Source organism: Grus americana, chromosome 16, assembly GCF_028858705.1.
Source record: "Grus americana isolate bGruAme1 chromosome 16, bGruAme1.mat, whole genome shotgun sequence".
Lineage (NCBI taxonomy): Eukaryota > Metazoa > Chordata > Aves > Gruiformes > Gruidae > Grus > Grus americana.
Window position 1 is genome coordinate 9905327 of NC_072867.1, and position 19339 is coordinate 9924665.

The 19339-nt window shown below is 46.5% G+C and overlaps 1 long non-coding RNA gene across 1 annotated transcript; it reads left to right on the forward strand.

Moving 5' to 3' along the window:
- Positions 1-1470: 1470 nt before the first annotated feature.
- LOC129213802 (uncharacterized) lies at positions 1471-16444 on the forward strand. The gene is made up of 3 exons (XR_008579536.1): positions 1471-1557; positions 6110-6216; positions 16329-16444. It is a non-coding gene; the product is annotated as an uncharacterized LOC129213802 (long non-coding RNA).
- The last annotated feature ends 2895 nt before the right edge of the window (positions 16445-19339 follow it).

Genomic DNA, 19339 nt, shown 5'->3' on the forward strand with positions numbered 1-19339 from the left:
TAAGACCACCTCAAGCATTTCCCTGAAGTGGAAGACTATCAGATCTATTGCTTTGCTTTTTTCAACAAGAACCAGTCTGGAGCATGAGCATTGACAGGATGCTGAGACCTGTTTGATTCCCCCACCCACAAATGCTGAGATATTTCTGTTCTCAGCTGTCACTATTAGTGTACTCTCAGTTCTCCTCCCCTCCACCCCCATTTGCAACCAGTACTGAAAAGGTTTTTTGATTCTTTCCTAGCAGTTGAAGCAAACCCTGCTGCATTTTAGCTTCCTCTGTGGGACAGATTTACTCACTGTGGTTACCCTGTGGTTGCCACATGTTAGTTACATTAAAGGCACTGCTCCCTAATCTAATGAAACAGAAATCCATGAAATGTATAAAAACATTCCGTTATTCTCCTATTTTCAAGAACATTTCCTGTCTCCTCTTTCTCCCCCCATGCCCCCCCCCTGCGCCCCCCCCCCCCCAATTTCATGAATATGGGTTTAGCCTGTAGAAGGGAGGTTTCAAACAGTGTGTGTCAGGCTGGGTCGTTAAAATACATCCGCCCTGTTTGGATTTCGGCAGTTGTGATAGCCAGGAGCATGAAGGTGATACTCCTGTTTGAAGAAGAATGATAGGTATTTATCTATGAAGTACAAGTCAGTATCTAGGGTTCTTAATTGTTTAATGACATTGCAAAAAGTACACTGTGAGTCAATATAAGTTTTACCTGAGTAAAGATGATTGAAATCCTTACAAAAAGGTGCTCAAAGGGCGATGGTGTTTAATATCGTTAAGTACACAGCCAGAGATGCTGAGATCTCTGTCTATTTGTATCAGAAGAACAAACTATAACCTGAATAGGGGTTTAGGAAAAAGTATTCAAGACAATTTCTAAGTGCATTAAAACATCACTCCTCACAAAGTGGCTAAGCAGCAGATGTTTCGACACTCAGGTCAGCTACAAAACAAGCAGCACTGTATCTCAGACTCGAAATGGTCTGTGTTGTGCTTTGGCATTTATAAGTTTTGTTATTGTCATAATAGGAAGTTTAAGAGTGCACAAGGCAGGAAAGAATTTTGGGTTTTGCTTATTTTACAAGTGGATGGATCACTTGCGTAGGAGTACTCAAATGACTGGAAGAGCTGGGAACTTGCGTTGGGAGTGCTGACTCCCTCTGACTGCTCTAACTCCCCATCGAGTCAGATCATTTTGTATCTGGACTTCGGTACAAGGTTTAGTCAGAGATGACAGCAGCAGAACTACTTCGTGAGTCATCTACTTAATCCTGCTCCAGACAGAGGGCTCTTCCTTTTATTTTATTAGTCTGTTAGCTCCATTGTCTTGCTGTTAGATGTGCTGGTGGTTGGGTTTTGTCCAATCTAAATTAGGTTATTTTTTTCTGTGCTTTCCATTCTTTTGGCAGGGCCGTTTTCAGCCATTGCAAGGATTTCCTACCTCTGCAGGTTAGCCCTGGCTCGTGCCGTACTCAAGCAGATTACTTCCAGTCCTAAAGGAAAAGAGTGTAGGAGCTTTCCCATGAAGAAGCTGACCTTATCCATTTGAGCTGGTAAAAGACTTCTGTGAGCTTTGAAACGTGCCGGACTGTGCCTTACAAGTAATACATGTTACTTTTATAGCGAGGCGATGATAATTAAAGTGAGGACGATATCTAGAGACCTGTAGGTCTGAGACCTAAGAGAAGCTCTCCTAGTAGTTGCTAGAAATTTCTATAATGAAATCCCAAACGCTGTGAGATCTTCCAGGCTTTGCTGCCAACCTGAAACCTGAGTTAGGGTTATGGAGGTCTATGAAACTTTCAGGAGAACCATGGCCAGTTTTTGGTTTCAGCTGGGTTTTGCAGTGGTGCCATAGGTTCATTTAAATGCTGAATATGTGGAAATGAGCTCCTCTCCTTCCATGTGAATGTTAATTTAGTACACTTTGTTTAGCTGCGATGGCAACACAGTTTTTGGAAATGTTCTGTGTGCATTAGTCATCAATATCTGAGCGATGTTTCTATTGTGCTCATCTGCCAATGGTCCTAAAAAGCATCAGCAATTCATCTATTCCAGCTGGGACAAGAAAGACTGACAAACTGCAGCGCTGCATTGAAAAGCGACTAAAAATGGAATCATAGGGCATGTTTATTGTATTTTCGTGACTGCAGCAGTTAGGGACTGATTTTCTAGCATACTGCAGCATTTGGGATTACCGCTGTGGGCTGTCCTGCTTCATCCCACGGGATGACTCAGTCGGAAGTCTACTCTTCTGAGACCCATGTGGAGGATCAGCCTCTGATAGTTGAACTGATGAGGGGGAGCGAGAGCTACATTCGCATCCAGCTACCTGGTGTGGTGTGGTGCTTTACTTGACAGCCTGCTGTGTGGGTGGCGATCCCCGGTGAAGTTACGGAGTTTGCATGTGTAGCACTGAATGCTTACAGGTTCAGACTAAAAGGATCACGTCAGGAGGAAGGGTGAACTCACGATTAAGGCCCTGAATTAGAACCTCATGAATCTGGGTTTGACTTCTGCTGTGAGATCCTTGCCTGACCTTGTGCTCAAGGTCATACCAGAGGTTCAGTTTCCATCTGCAGGGTGGAAAATATTATTTCTCCATCTGCCTGCCCTTTGTTTCTCTACATGAGAGAATGAGTGAGGAGGGGTCTCACAAAGCTAACTTCAGCTGAATAAGACTAGTTTTTGTAGTGTCTGTGTCTGGGAGGCTCTTCCAGAGGCTGAATCAGAGCTGTTAAATGGCAATTCCTGCTCTGAGTTGCCTTGGTTAAAGCTAGTCTTTGCGAATCCCCCTTTTTCTGTCACACTTGCTGTGGTGGGTTGACCCTGGCTGGAGGCCAGGTGCCCACCAAAGCTGGTCTCCCCACGGGTCTACCGGTCCTGCCAGGAGCCTGCTCCAGCGTGGGCTTCCCACGGGCCACAGCCTCCTTCAGGTGCCTCCACCTGCTCCAGTGTGGGGTCCTCCACGGGCTGCAGGTGGAATCTCTACACCCCGTCATCCTTCCTCCATGGGCTGCAGGGGGACAGCCTGCTTCACCATGGCCTTCACCACAGGCTGCAGGGGGATCTTTGCTCTGGTGTCTGGAGCTCCTCCTCCCCCTCCATCTGCACTGACCTTGGTGTCTGCAGAGTTTCTTACATCTTCTCACTCCCCTCTCTGGCTGCGAAAGCTGCCACTATGTTTTTTGGTTTTTTTTCCCCTTCTTAACTCTTATCCCAGAGGCGCTACCACTATCACTGATGGGCTCGGCCTTGGCTGGCGGCGGGGCCGTCTTGGAGCCGGCTGGCACTGGCTCTGTCGGACAAAGGGGGAGCTTCTAGCAGCTTCTCGCAGAAGACACCCTTGTAGCTCCCCTGCTACCAAAACCTTGCCGTGCAAACCCAAAACACTTACACAGAATGCCCTCTTCACTAGGGTATTGAATGCTATTGCATTTTTGCCATCTGTTTTCAAGACAGTCACCTTGGCGAGAGGCAACCCCCTTCCCCACGGCAGCCTGAGCCCTGCCTGGTGCTCCTGCACGGGTGCCTGTGCTGCTGATACTCCTGAGCACCTGCTCGCATGTGAGTTGATTTGTCTGTAATTTGTCAAGAGGGGAACAAGGAATAAGAAAACTCTGCAGAGCAATGATGCCCTGCATCTCCTCCTGGGTAGGATTGCCCTAGCTGGCTGCTCCATCAGATGCTTATGAGGAGGGGGGCTGAGACTGGGAGGTTTTTAAGGTCAGCACCATCTATTCAGAGCAAGAATAGAAGGTCTGACCTTTTTCAAATGGTAAGCTTTGTCAGTGCTCCCATTGGGATTTTTCCCCAGGTGACTGCTTAAATGTCACTTGTGGTAAACCGGGGGATTGGAAGCACTACAAACTTCCCTTTCTCCTTCATAAGGCAGCACTGAGAGCTTCTAATGAGGTTATATGTTTTCCTAATGTTGAAAACATATGAGAGAAATGAGTAGAAATGTCTTTTTCATATCACGTCTGTTTTGTAAAAGCCATAGTTCTTGAAGATGTCTGTTTCTTTAGCAATGTAAAAAAAAAAAATCTGTATAGCTACAATTAACACTGCAGCAATAACTCAGTGGCATACATTCCTTGTGTTTATTGATTAACGAACAAGCCCCCCTGGGGTTTACATTGCTTCCAACACATTCAGTTCCAGCTGAATACCTGCAGTGTGCATTGATCTAAGCGTGTGATTTCTCCTAAATATCAGCCATCCTGTCCTATTGCATCACAGCTGTATATGTGCTATTGTAGCTCTGCCGAACCAAGTGGCTGAAAATGAAAAATCACCATGTGAAAAATGAAAGGGCACCTGTTCCAGTCTCTGTTGACATCCATGAGCCCTCTCTGTCACATTGAGGTTACACCTGCATAATTCACTTGGCTTCAATAGAGTGACTTCTGATTTATATTTGCATGTGTGAGAAGAGACTCAAGTCCCTCAGGGGCTATGGCAGCTCAGTGCTTCAAAGAATCAGGTCCCTGCTGCAGAGAAGGACCAGATACCAAAGTTCAAAGTGAATGGATGCTTATTTCTTTACAGCTTTTGTTTTCTTTGTGAGCATGAACTACAGATCAGTGCACAGGCATTTCCAGTATAGGTGTGGCTGCAGTAATTGCTGCTTATTCTTTTGAAGGAACCTGCACTTACAAAACAGAGCAGGATACAAAAGCAGATGAACATGCTGTCTAAAAGGACCCAATGTGACCAGCCGAAGTTCAAAGGTTGGGAACAGTGGGATGAGTCGCTTGGCAAGACAAGGGCTTCAGCATACGCTGTGCTTGGTGGGTTACTGGAAGGCGTAGGTACCTGCGCAAAGCACCCTGCCATGGCTCAGCGCACCGGCTGAGCGAGTGCCTTACGCTGACGGGACGGTGCAGATGGTGAGGACAGAGGCAAAGGGAGGATAGATACAAAGAGAAGGAAGGCTACAGGGAGAGAGGTGCTAGTGCTATAGGAGCTGGGTTTGTTTCAGGTCATCAGCCTCTAATCTGTTCTAAAGTTGGTCCTAACCGAGCATAAAGATTCCTCACAAACAGTGCTACATTTGCTTTCATCTGCCACGGCCTCACCCAAAAGGAAGGTCGGAGGGGTCACGTTGGGAGGACTCTGGCCGCGCTGCTCCAACACCAAGTGGACTGGTCCTACTAACCACAGAGCTGCTCCGTCAGGGCTCTGGTGCCTGAGCTCCCCTTGCTGTAGCGCAACAGGGATGGGTGATTGACCTCTCAAGTTCTCTCCCAGCTCTACTTTTCTATAACTTAAGAAAAAGCGTCCCTCTCCCTTTGCTGTTAGGGACACGGTCTCACCATGACTGTTTTCTGTGAAGACGTGAGGAAATGTCTTGCTTTTTCTAAAAGGCAGCTTTTCTTTATCCCGTGCTAATTTTTGATGAATGCTGCAGCGGCAGTAGTGAAGAAGGCTGCGGCAGGACTGCAGATAAGGGTCTGAGGATGTTACTTGTGTTAAAAGGCAGGGCTGAGACTTTGGTGGCAGGAGGCTTGGACGCAGGAAGCGAGGAGGGTTTCACCCAGAGCAATCACAGCTGTTGCTTTGGATTGTAGAATAAGAAGCAGTCTCCAAGGTTCATTAGGCCCTCGCCTATTAAGGGCTTTAAAAACTAGGGTCAGGACCTTGAAACAGATCTGGAGGCTGGGAGGGAGCGGAGTATGTGTGCTATCTGTGCAGCGCGGGGAGCGGTTTTGGTTCAGCTCCAAGTGGATCAGTGCCTGTGGTACAAAACCACCTGGAATTAATCGAAAACACTGGTGGCCATTTTCAAGAGAGGCAGAAGCAGGCAGAGAGACTGGGAACACTCTGCCCTTATCCCCCGGTTACGCTGGTGGAGGCACACGTGGGAGGTTTGTGCTGACGCTTCCCACGCTATATGTGCTTTGTGAACTTTCATTTCCAGGGCTGTCAGGACGAAGTCTTTCGTTGCAATTACGGACGTGTTTTATTTTCTTGTAATAGTTGCATGCATTTATTTTTGCTCTAACCGTACTGTCCCTACAAGAAGGCACTGCTTAGAATGAAGACAGCTTCCTACATTCAAATGATGCTTTTCTGCTCTTACGTATCTCTCTCTTTCCATAGGCCATGTGCATGGCGGAATAATTGTGTGGGATGCAGAACTCTACTCTTCAAACCTGTGGAGATGAAGCCCATCAGAAAACTGTCTTAGGTTTGGCCAGGATTTCAAGGTAAATTCCAAATGTCATTAGAAAGATTTATTTTTTTTATCTGATGAACAGTGTCCTTTGTTTCCTTTCTATTGTTTGGCTTATGAATATGAAAGAATATCTAGTGGGAAGAATACTTGTTCACACTGATGATTTTTGGTGGTCCTTTAAGGAAGGCTTCGTGCTCTTTTGCTGAGGCCATTGATATTTTAGCATACGGAACAAAGTTAAGAAGCTCTGGGTATTTATAAATGTAATCAAGGAAAATTATCCAGATGTTCTGTACTTCACTTGAGAAGTACAACTAAGTACAAATAATAAAATCAATACATTCCAGCATTGATTTTTGTTGGCCCCATAATCATGGAGGAGATGAGGAACTTCTGCTCCAGGAGAGTCACAACTGGAAACCAGGTGGGACTATAGCTGCAAGTCTGAGGAGTGCGAGGTGGAGAAGGGACGCTTTAGTGATTGTGCAAGAGGAATTGATTGCAACTTGCGTTAGAAAAGTAAATGTAAGAATGAAGACTGACCTGTGCTGAGGTGCAGCTCCTGTTGTGTTGTGTGCCTTGGTGAGAGGGAGGGATGTGGCAAAATGGGCTTTGTCATGCAAGTGGCAGAAAGAGGAAGCCTCTTGGTTCCAGCTCTGGCAGTGGCCTGTTGATGGGCACGGGCAGCCTATTCTGCCCCCGGCTTTTAGTTCTTTGGCCTGCTCCGTCCTCTCAGCATCCCCAGTGGCTTTTGTCGGGAGATGTTGTTCCTGCAGGAGAACTTTGATTCACCTCTTCTCTGTGGAGCTGGGTCTTCCTTCTCTGCCCTCCACCTTCGGCAGTTCTTGCAGAACGCCCCCGATATCACTGAGCTTTGTGACCAGGACAGAGATATCTCTCGCCCCCAGTGCAGCAGGTTTTCCCTGGAGCAGTGCTGATGTTCCTGTCTCAATTAGTGCGGGTTTTTCCGTGTGCAGTATGATGATGTTTCAGTGAAAACTGGGACTGCAGCTCATGCATACATAGATATAGCTGCTGGACCAGTAATTCTTCTGTCTCCTTTTCAGCTTATAAGACATAGCTCTAAATTGAATCTCAGAAAAACGAGGTTCTAGGTCAAAGAAGTAGGGTAATGATTTAGAATATTTTTTCTCTTGTTTTGTGTTGTTCCACCCAGGTGTGGTGGTTTTCTCCTCACTGCAGAGGAGGTAGGGGCTATGTTCTTCAAGGGGAAATTCCAGTTTGGGGTAATGCAAATGAAAACACCATGTGTGTCCTTTTTCATTCAAATTACGTACAAAAAATTGGTGATACATGAGCAAAGGCAGAACAGAGCCTAGAGTCTTTAATCTTTAAAATCTATTTTACATGATTAAAAGGATCCTGCCTGGAGAAAAGCAAGACTGGCTATTTATATCTCCATTCTTCTCCCCCCCTGCTCCCCCTTTTTTTCCCAGAAAATACTGCACAGTCTTTCACATCTGAAAGACCACGGCTGGCTGCCATTAATTTTAATGCTAAATCCTCATCAGCATTTCAAAACATTATGAAAATGTCTAAGAAACTGTCTTCTAGTAGCTTGAAAATATCGCAGGCAGCAACCTAAATAATACTGTAAGTGCCCTGGTAAGTACAAGAGCACATGCTGGAGTGGAAAAGAGAAAAATAAAAGGCTTTAGACCACCAAGCAGACGTCAGTTCTACAAAGCAGGCATAAATGGATTGCAGGATTTCATGGATGCTGAGAGTTTGAATTACTGACTGAGCTACACCTCGCTTATAGAAAATGTGGTTTTCTTTTTGAGAGAACGCATCAAATATTGAATGCTACCGTTTGCTGTGCAGTCTGCTCCGTGGGCAAGTGCATAAATAACCTTACTTGTAGTGTTCTGTTTAGGCAATTAAATGAACGGAATATGGCCGGGACCCCGATATTAGCACTCTATTACACTGCGTCGGCAAAGATGATGGATGTCAATTAAATTGAAATCAATGGTCATAGGTTAAACAAATGATGACTCTGATCAAAGCATTCCTCCTTCGGCAAAGCACTAAACTTGTCCTAAACTTAAGTACTTGTTTATAACAGTTCTGCTTAAAATTGAGCACGTGCTTATGTAATTTCCTGTTTAGGGGAACTCCGGACCATGCATTTTCAGGGTTTTTTATAATGTGGAATATCCATGCTTACCTGGTTCTCTGTAGATGGGTTTCATTGAGACACCTATGCATGTGCCAAATTTCACTGGGGTTTCAGGACGTGCTATTGCTGTCTCACCCTCGTTTGTATTTATAGTGCTCCAGCAGGCTTGGGGAACTATATAAGGATTTCAAAAGCTCGTGCTATTTCTGCTTTCATTGGTGATGCTTTCACTGAGTTTTTACCCTGCAACGGGTTGGCAGCAGAGGGCTGGTGAGTGGTCCTTCTCCCATGGTACTGAGATGCTGCCAGTTGAAGATGATTATCCATATTATTATTTTTGCAATAGTGATTTTTTTTCCCCCCGCTTTGGTGAATATTTTGAAATCTTGCCAAGTCTTTCTGCTTTTGTAAGAATTAAAGTGAACTTTTTACCCTTCTTTTTTGAGATCTGCAAACCTATAGCCACATTTTAATAATAATTAAAAAGAAAAAAAGACATGTAATTTTTCAAGGGGGAAAATAGGCCTTATTGTTTTCCCCAGTTCACATAAGAACTGGGACAAGAACTCTGTCCAAGCAAATAAAGTCAAAATCTCAGCTTTGCTGGGAAATCCTAGGGTTTGGGGGAAAATGTAGAGTCAAAAATCAAGGTAGAAATGGGAAACAGTCATCAGCCCCTGTGCTGCTTTTTCTCTCTTTGATTAAACATCAGGTTTAAGTACCATCAACAATGTGAATTCTGAAGAATACAAGAGAATGCACTTCAGGTTAGAAAGCTTGTCTTTTATTCAGGTATTAAAAAAAAAAAAAGCAGCCACTAGACTATTCTTGAAATAAATCAGAGAGGGTTAGACAGAGGCTGAAGGTGCACACTACATTTTTCATTGCCAGCTCCTTGTAGCCAAGGTACGTTGTCAAGACTAACCTTGGAAAAGCACTTCTCTCTCTTCTTTCTGCATAGCTCTCCATGGTGGCATCATTAATGTTGATGGCTATAATTGACCACAAAGAGCAGACCTTTAGTCCCCACCTGATCTTTCGGCGTGTGTATACACTGCCAGCCTGACCACACTGCAGACTAATGAGCGTTGCACTTGACAAATATTGTCATGCCTAAACAGGAGATAGTGCTTCTGCAAAGACAAGCGGCAAGCCTGGGGGCATGTCATACTCAAATAGGAAAGTTAAGAATTAATATTAATTCTCTTCCACTCGCTCGGGGCCTGAGCCAGATCCCTAATGTCAATTAAGTCTTTCCACTGAGAGCTTTGCATCTCTCCTATGAAGTAGCCCTTTAAAATACAACACAACCAAATAGTATAATAATAAATTTGACAGTAATAACAGATGGTGCAAACTGCTTTTTAACTGTTCCAGTAGCTGGACGAGGTACCGATTTGAGATGAAAAAGCCCAGGTCCTAATTCTTTCTAGATTTAAATATCGGAGTCTCCATATGTGTTGGATAGGTCTCCAAATTTTATGTGCTAGGGCAAAACATGGTGAGCAATTTAGAAGAAATGAGGACCTGTGATTTTATTTGCATTCAGCCTGTCACGTAAAATTCTGCATGGCTGCTGTGTACGGTCTGCATGCAGAGCTTTGGGGAAACTCCCCTCTGCCCCACACCAGCCCTGCTCATAAACCCCAGGCAATGGTAGCACCCTGTGTTGCTGAGTTGCCTTCTCCCTGCTATGTATGCGCGGGTTTTTTGGTTATAAACGGCATCAAATGTTTTAATGGCTTCTTGAGGGTCTCTTTCTAGATGCTATAATTTATTTTTGTTTTATATAATTTAAAATAGAAATGTAATTACTTGTGAAATGAATGGGATTGCAAACTATGCTTGTGTCTAAACATCTCTCTGGTCTGTTTATCTGGTGTCCAGGCTTCACTGTAGATTTTTTTTGTCATAACTTGCCATGATTTACTCGACTGCTGTCTCCTTTTTATTTTTTCCGACAGAATCCTTGATATCAGGTAGAGCCAGATATTCCCGAAGTTTCGGGCTAAGTTAAGTCACTTTGCAGTGCAGCAGAAGGTGATGCCAAATAGCGGGGGCAGCCAGGTTTCCAGCCTGCCGCCGAGAGCCGGATCTGCCGCGCTGGTGCTTGCTTTTTGCTTTGCAAACTTGCTTGTGCTCAGGAAGCTTCTGACTAACCTTGAACAGCTGAGTCAGCTGGACTTTCCGGGGTGCTCTCCTGGCCCGCTGTCCTCTCCCTGGCCGTGGGCTGGTGTGCGTGTGCATCCGAGACCAGCGTTGCCTGAGCGCGGTATTTTAAGTATCTGGGTCTGTGCGCTATCCGGATCTTGATTCTGTTTTTTATCATCTCTGCTCTGGGGCTGAAGTGTACCACCACAAAGTCATGCTCTTGACGAACTCCTGCATGCGTGCTGGCTGCAGGCGGAGGCCAGATGCTTGCTCGGGACTTTCGGCACCCGCTGCCTTTGCGGGCTGCCTTCGGGCGGGGACCGGAGCAGCATTTCCAGCTGGGGAGGGCAGCTCTGTGCTGATTCGTTTGCTGGAGACTTGTGCTTTAGCGATGTGATCTTGTAAGACAAAGCATTGGTGATCGTTCCTGTCACCAGATATTCATCTAGGTCAGAAGAACGCAGCCAGCCCCGCTGAAACGGGAGGGAGCGTGCCACCAGACTGCCATGAAGTCCTTTGGAAAATTGTCCTGTGGACTGGAGATGATTCACTGGAGTACATATCCAGGGCCAAGTCAAAGTGACCCAACTGATGCAAGTGGATCTCAGTTTAGGTCAGGCCTAAATGCAGCCCAGAGTATTTGCCTGCCTTGACTGCAAGCAATGCTTCAGCTGCTGGTGCAGAATTGCTTGGCAGTGGCGTGTGAAGGCGCAGTCCTGATCTGCAGTGAGCGCCCAGGCTCACCGGCGCTGCGTGGGGCGTGCAGTGGTTCTGCGGCATCCCTGGCTCCAGTGTGTCCCACGTGCTCAGTAAATCCCTCTGGGACTGATGTGATCCTTTGCATCAGGATCTGCTAATTTTGTGCTCGGAATCTTTTGGGTTAAATGGGAATGATAGAAAAAAAAGGTAGTTTATTATCTAAAAGAGCGAGGACTCTTTCTTTGCAGTGCTAGAAAGCAGTTGCAGGGAACGCTTTCCACCAGCCTCGCTTGCTTCCCTGTGGGAGAGGCACGCTCGATGCACCCATCGCAGCCCCCAGATCCTCGGGAGATGCGGCTGGGCCCTCGCACCACGCTGAGGTGCAGAGCGTGTAGGAATTGAGCTGTGCGTCCTCTTAGGACTGGCTTGGTCCATGATGTTTGCTGTCAGCAAGATCCCAGTGGGAACCGCTGCAGACATGTCAATGTTCTGCTTCCTCTGCAGAGGGGCTTTGAGCTGCCAGGGCAGGTTTTTATCTCAGTATCACCTAGCTGCTTTCACCTGTGTACTATTAAACTGCTAATATATCAGGGGGAAAAACTTATCCAGGAGAGTGTATTAGGAATACCTAAATGAGGTAGCTGTGTTATCCTCAGCAAAATATTATTGTTATTAAATGTTCCCACCAGATACTTGGACAGCTTGCATTACAACTGCAAAGCTAACATTTCATTATAGGAAGATATATATTCATAATGGATTGCAATTTACCAAAATACACAGAGGGCCCCAGATTTGTCAGTGTGCATTTGCTCTGCAAGAAATACATCTCACTAAAAACCAGATGTCAAAATTAACAGTAGAGCTTTTGCAATGCAGGGAAGAAAGCTGACATTTCCGAGCTGGCAGTCCAGCTGTGTTAACGACGTCAGGGAGCCTTTGTGCTATTAAGTACAATGTTTAGCAGTAGAACTGCATTAGGAGTTTATTTAAATTATAAGTGGTGGGAAATCACTATACTGTGGTGGTGGTAACAATTCAAATCAGGTGAGATCCTGGACCCCCTCCTCCCCCCAGTATTTTCTCTCCTTCCATTCACTTGCCACGTTCCTGTAGAGCAAAATTTTTCAAGCTGTTGTAAGAGTTACTTCAGTTCTGAGGAAAGTGCTGGGGATCGCTGTCAGGGTCACGTTTTGGAGAGAGATGAGGGAGACAGGCATTTGAAAGCTCTTGTAAATGTCTGAGTAACTGTTCTACTGTTCTGAAATGTAAATTATTGATTCATACCCTCCTGTTTTCTAATGTGCTTTATCTTCCTGGTAATTTAACCTAGTTTTCAGGGCATTTTTATCTGTAGGTTTCTAGAACCTGTATTACCCATGCATTTCATCTCTTTCTCCTATTCTTAGATGTTAGGTAGTGAGTCAGGGTGCTGATTAGCTTGACTAATTTGTTGACATATCTTTCTGTCAGCAGGGGAAAAAAAAAGGGTGCACATTTTAAAAAGTGAAGCTAATTAACCATCGGAACAACATAGCACTGGTGGATTCTCCAGTACTAGCAATAGCAATGTCAGGAGGTAGGTTTTCCTAAGAGATGTCTCTGGTTTCCCACTGGCATTAATTTTTGGAAGCCTTATGGCCTGTACTACATGGAAGATGGATGATCTTGATGGTCCATCACGTCTTAGGAGTTCCCAAACCTGGTGCTTGGACACTGTGTTTAGCTCTGTTCCTGCTTGTGGGAAAGGATGGAAGGAAGGGTTTGGTCATGCAGGCAAGGTCCATGCCTTGCCTGGAGGAGTGTGTGCCATGGCGCCGGACATCTGTATTTCGGGTCATGTCAGACTAAGGGCAGGGAATCACTTGCGAAGTGGTGGGTAATCTTGGCTCCTGGGGTCCCTAATCACCGATTGAAATGTGAATTGCAATCTCAGGAGCCTCCAAATATACTCGCTAGAGTAAACGCTGCATCAAAGGGTGCTGAATGGAGTTAACCTGCACCTCCTGCAGGGAGGTGGGAGAGGGAGGATGCTGTGGGGGTGCTGCTGCACGCAGGGGTGCAGACCCCTGGAAGACCATCCCCTCCCTGCTGGGCTGAGAGGCAGGATGGGGCCAGGCACCCGGGTGATGCAAATACAGGAGAGATGCTCTCAGGGAACACGGGGGAGTCAATACCCCACTGATAATAACACTCAGCGTATTTATCTGGGGGCACTGTCCTGGTCCCGGCCGCTTGTATTTGAGCACCCCCAGAGAAGCAGCCTTGCTGCACCGCTTTGTCAGGTGGGGAAGCAACATCCCCTTTTACAGGCAGAAGGAAGTGCTGACAAACCTGCGGACAAGGGAGATATTCAATTTCAAGGCAAGGTCATATTTCCTCTTTAAAATCCAGATAGATCGAGATTGCTGTTGACCCCAAGCAGCATTATGTGACCTTATCTACCACACAGATATTTTCCTGAGGTTTTCTATTAGAGAGGCGGGCCGGCGGCTCCAACGGCGAGCGCGGGGGCGATGCCGAGGTTTGAACCCACCCACCCAGAGCAGAGGTGGCTGGTGGGGCAGGTACGAGGTGCTCCGCGTGGCTGGCTGGCTGCGACACACAAGGGGAGGAACATCTAGAGGAAAACAGCTCCCCGAAGCCAGCATGGAGACGCGCAACACTCTTCAGTAAATCACCTGAGCGTGATCTCGAGCATCTATTGCAATGTTTTGCTGAACGGGGGCCCAGCAGAGGAAGAAGTCCTTAGGCAAATCGCAGTGTATAACTACCTCTGCTGTGAGCGTAACTAAGGCCACGGCGCTGTCACGCAACGCAGTCAGCAATAAACAGGTTCCTGAATTAGAGAGAATCTCTGCTGTATTTCAGATGTGACTGAGCTACGTGTACAAAATGTCCTTTGAAATAGCAGCTGTGTCTGCGTTATCTTCCTTTGAGAGATAAGCAATTATGAGAATGTTATAATGATTTCTTTAAAAAAAAAGTCTAAACAGCAATTGCTTTTTAGTGCAGGAGATATTTAAACATCAGTACCTTGAATTGATTAAAAAGAGCTGTACTGATAATGCAATTTTGTAGCTTGTGATTTGCACTGAATGGTGCAATGAATCATGATGAAAGGCTGGAGAAGAGATTTCTGATGGGACCTTCGGCTGCATTGGTGGCTCCGAGATGGTGTGTTCATTTGACAAAGAAGTCTGTGCTTGTATAAAACTTCTCATGGCTGGGGAATTAATGCTAGCGTGGTTTCAGTGGCATGTTTTTGTTCACTAATGGTGAACGCAGGAATACCTTGCTTTGCTGAAGGGCCTCCTAGGAGAGCCGTGTTTCTAAGGGATACTCTGCATTCCTCTGCAGACGGATCTCTGCTGTACTTCTACTTTGAAGGATTTTGAATATCACACTTTTATACAATTTGCATTTCTCCTGTTTGTTAGTCATAGCAATTATATATATTGTTCAGACTTTCCCAAATGCAAAATAGATTTCTTCCACTTGGATGGCTAACCGATAGAAAACAAAATCTCCCAACTAACAGGTAATATCAGTGAATTCTTGGATCATGGAAGAATTTGTATCTTCTCCTTGAATCACCAGGCAATTTATTTATTTAAGCCCTCTTGGAATCTGTTCCTTTGCAACATGTAATTCTAGTGGCATTTTGTGAGTAAGGTTAGCTGAGACATGCTCACGGTTTAAGTGTGTACATGTACCTAACGGGCAGTGTCAGGATGCACGTTGCTGTAAGCAGATGGAGTAGTTACCAAGCTGAGCTGGACTATCTGTTCTTTTAATTCCTTTTTACGCTGTGTGTAAAAAAAAAAAAAAAAAAAATCAAAATAAAACCAACCCCAAAACCAAAAGGGGGAGTTCAGTCCAGCGTGCCTCTGAGCTGCACTCTGAGCATCATTAATTTAACTTCTGCTCGAGGTGGCACTTAGGTCTGGAATCCTTCTGTACCCTGGCTCCTGCAATTAGTCTGCTACCTCCGCAAAGGGGTCTCAACTGTCTAAATCCTGGTCTTCAAGCAAGTACTGACAGCCCCCTCGTGTTAAGTTTTGTAAACACTAATTTGTGACATCTCCTGTGGCTTAAATCAAAGCACTCAAGTAAAAGTAATAATGCCACTGTTAAAGGGAATGTTACAGAAGAAAACGCCTGTCACCTGACACTAAATGGATATGACACCGAGCGTGTTTCAGGAGATGTTTCTAATGAGGAGGTGCTGGGGGAAGAAACGCTGCTTTCGCAGCCCCGAAGCTATCTGCTCCCTGGCCTGCTCAGCAGAAAACAAAAGAGAAAGAATATTGCTTATTTCAAGTCTGTTTTGCGTTTTGCTCAGGTGCACATAAAAGGAGGAGAGTGACCTGGCTCCTGCAAGTCTCCATTTGAAAGGCAGCTGTGCGACCTGCCGATGCATCTGAGAGAGACCCAAGCCCCGGTTGTGCTGGGTGCTGTACGATCCGGGGACACCCAGGCTTCTCCCTGTCCCATAAAACTTGCAGTTTAGCAACCAGGGCAGACTATTACCTGAAATTATGTCTAGAATATACAGCGCTCTCCTATTTATCTTTTTTTTTTTTTAAAACCAGCCTTTTTTCTTCCTTTCATATTCACATTGGTTGGAATGAACGCATCGTTCCCCCTTTTCCTTTGGAATGCCCTGAACTCTGTTGTTGCATTATATGAACTTCTCATGTCTGGCAATACTGGAAGTGATAGAAGCCCTTGAAACCAAAACTGCAGTGTCACACTCGTTAATTTTCAAAGAAATTTCCATAAGCATTCATAGTATAACCATGATACAAACTTTAAAGCAGGTAGCTGAGCTGGTTGTACCCATCTGCTGTGTTGAAGCACGTTGAGGGATAAACCAAACCTCTGTTGGCACCTAAGAAGCCCAAGCAAACTGGGAAAGCAGACAGGATTATCAGTAAGAGAAACACCACGTGGTGTAAATTCCCATCCCATGGGAGGAGTAGGGAGCAGGGGAAAATGCCTGAAGGTGTTGCCTGTGTGTGAACTCTAGGCTGGGAGGGGATGGGTATCACCACGGGACGGCGGGTGGCCGCTGGGTACCACCAGCATGGAAACCTGTCAGGTGAGCACTGGTCTCATGGGCTGAGGTTTTCTGTCTTTGTCCACAGGCATCTGTCTGAATCTGCATGATCTAAAGGTGTGGAGCGCAGGACTGGAGTGGGAAGGAGAGAATGGAGAACAGTCAGGAGAAGAGGTGATGCCCAGGGAGCAGTCTGGGCAACTCGGCCAGAGCTGAAGGTAAGAAGTGAAGGCAGGAATATGAGAAACGTCTCTGCATCTGCAGCGTGGGAGCAGGAGGGTGTTTCACTTCGTGTGAACCATGAGTGCGCTCGGGCCTCCTAGAGACATCAATGGGCAGTAAACGGCTGCACAGAGGTAGGTGGCAAGTGAACACAGCTGGACCCTGGGGAGGCCGTTTCTTCTTTTACTTCCCCCAGGCCACCCAACGCGTGCTCTAAGGACTCGGCCGCCTGTTGCCCCGCTCGCCGTGACGCCTCGCGCCAGAGGGAAGTGGCTGCTCTGTGGGGCTGGTGGAAAGGTGCCGGCGCTCACCAGCTGCGGCCCTGGCCCACACTGCGCTTCAGCTGAGCGGACGTCAAGGCGAGCTGCCGCGGAGCGCGTGGGGACAGGCACGGCTGGCCCTGGCGGCACGCTGGCGGGAATCTCGGCACGTCCCTCGGGTCAGCACAACTGCACTTGGTGCCGTTAGCAAGAGGGTTCGACCTTGCAGAACTGCTTGCCGGTCCGAAGGTTGAAGTCTGGGGCTGGGGCACAGAAGACAGCGGTGCCGTACGCCGGCCAGCTCTTCCTAATTCTACTGTTCCGTAATCCCTTGTTAAAAGGCTATAGACCTGGGCAGGTGCTGTAGTGTCGAGAACGTTTCTAAGGTCTTTTATTTCCTTTTTAATTTTTTTAACTGAAAAATGCATATTTTTTTGGATTCCTCTATTCCTTGTATGATTAGGGGAAACACCATCTAGTGAGTCTGAATGCTTCTACCATGGAAATATTTAGTACCAGCTCTGGCATATTTATGTTGGCTCCCTGATTAGACAATGTGCCAAGCTGTCCTTCGTGGCCTTAATTATCGCAACTTCAGGCCAGCGTTGCCTGCTTACAGCATAATCCCACGGCCTAGAGTGAACCTTGAAAATGCTTAATTAAATGACATTCCACAACAGATTAAGGAGTCAGAAGCCCAAGATAAAGAAAAAGGGAGACTGTGACCATAAGAGTAGCAGGTGCTCTTCCCTTTCAGGGTAATGGTCCTGCCACGGACTGTTTCATTTTGAGCGTATGTTAAAAACTGACATTAATTGGTAACAGTTTGGGGTCTGCGCTTGGCTTCTTGCATTTTCAGTGCGAAGGGATTCAGAGCCATCTCGTCATGGGCTGGTGTATGAATGGGCTCTGTGGGCTCTCCCGGATTTACCTCAGCTGAGGATCTGCTCTGTGCTCAGCGTAATTTGCCTGTGCCTGTAATCGTGTGTGAAGTACGACCCGATCACGAAGCCTGCTCATGTGAGCAGGGCGCTGCCTGCCAGGTTGCAGAGCGTGGCTCGCCGTTCACGTGGTGCTGTGCCAGCTTCCCGGAGCCGTGCCGGAGAAGGGCTGTGGGATGGACGCCCCGGAGCAGCTTTTACAGCAGTGACCAGAGACTTTGTGCGCTTTGCTTTGGGCACCCGGATGAGGTGCTTTGGCAAAGTCAGTGGAGGTTTTTGCTGCTTTGCAGTTCTGAAACCCAGGGTGAGCATCAGGGTCAGGCACCAAAAATCAGTTGGGTTTTTTATTATTATTGTTAAAAAGTAAACCCCAAACCTTTTCTCTATGTAAAAACTAGCGTACAGTTATTTGGAACAGACACAATCAAATTGTGTTAGGGAGTCCCCCTGGGAGCTGAAGCCTATGCCTAACCGTAGAAGATGAGCATACAAATACAAGTGCTGTGGATAATGTTACATCGCACAGATTAGGGCTCAAATCTTCAGCAAATCTGTTCAGAGCAAGAAAATGACAGCAAGTAGGGCACGTGCAGCACAGCAAGCATGTCTCATTCAAAGACCCATTGGTAAAGGCAGTTATTGCTAATACTGTGTTTTATCATATTATTCCTCAATTATTTGCTCCAACAACTCTCTTGTCTTGGTTGAATAAACTGGCTGCGCAGAAGCTGACCTGGAGTGATTTCTTCTTTGCAAAGAGAAGTGGATCATGGTTAGGTGTTGTGATGTTTCCAGGGCTTTGGTTTGTAGGGTTTGTGTCCTTCTCCAGCCCTATAACATAATTTCAGCAATTAAACTACGGGGTGTGTGTAACTAATTAAATGTCCCTATTAACACAGGGACAGTCAGCAGGGGAAACAAGGTGCGGAGGGCCTGGGTGAGGGTAGTCCCTGGCCGGTGCCTTTGGTGGGTGGGAGGCGATGTGTGGGCAGTGGGTCTGCCTGGGGTTTCACTGCATGGAGGGCCCGAGGTGGCTGTAGCTGGGCAGCACGGGGTGGGGGGGAAGCGTCTGCCTCCTGCCTCTGGAGACCTGAGCTTTAACTATCTCTTATCTTACAAGTGCACAGAGTTTAGTGGTCCCAGCCTAATCCCCAGTGCATATTTTGCCCGCATTATAAACCGTACCACACACTTGGACACAGCAGGAAGTTTTGAGTGAGTGAGAGGCAAGGATTTTTCTATATTTGATAGCAGAAGCAAGGTGGATTATTCCTAAACTACATCAGCTAAGCTGTGCAAGGAAGTGTAGCATGTCATTTCCCTATCTCTGAAATAGAGAAGATTTTTTTGCTGAGCAGGGCTATTCAGGTGGTGAGTTTTTAGCATGAGAACTCTCTCTCAGCACAGTTCAGAGGCTGCACACGCTTGCTGCGTGTGCTTAATCCCTGGCCCCATGACTAGTCGCGGTGGGGTGCAGAGCAGCAACCTGGAGTGTGTACCAGCATCATCGTGCCCTAAGCCTGACATCTGCTCACACTCATTTGCACTGCTGCAACACTTTGAGAGAGCCATCATCTGCCTGAATACTCCATGGCTTTGCCCGGCACAATGCATTTACCAACATTAACGTTTATCAGCTTCTATTGCAGCCTTCCTTTTTGCAGATGAAAAGTAAA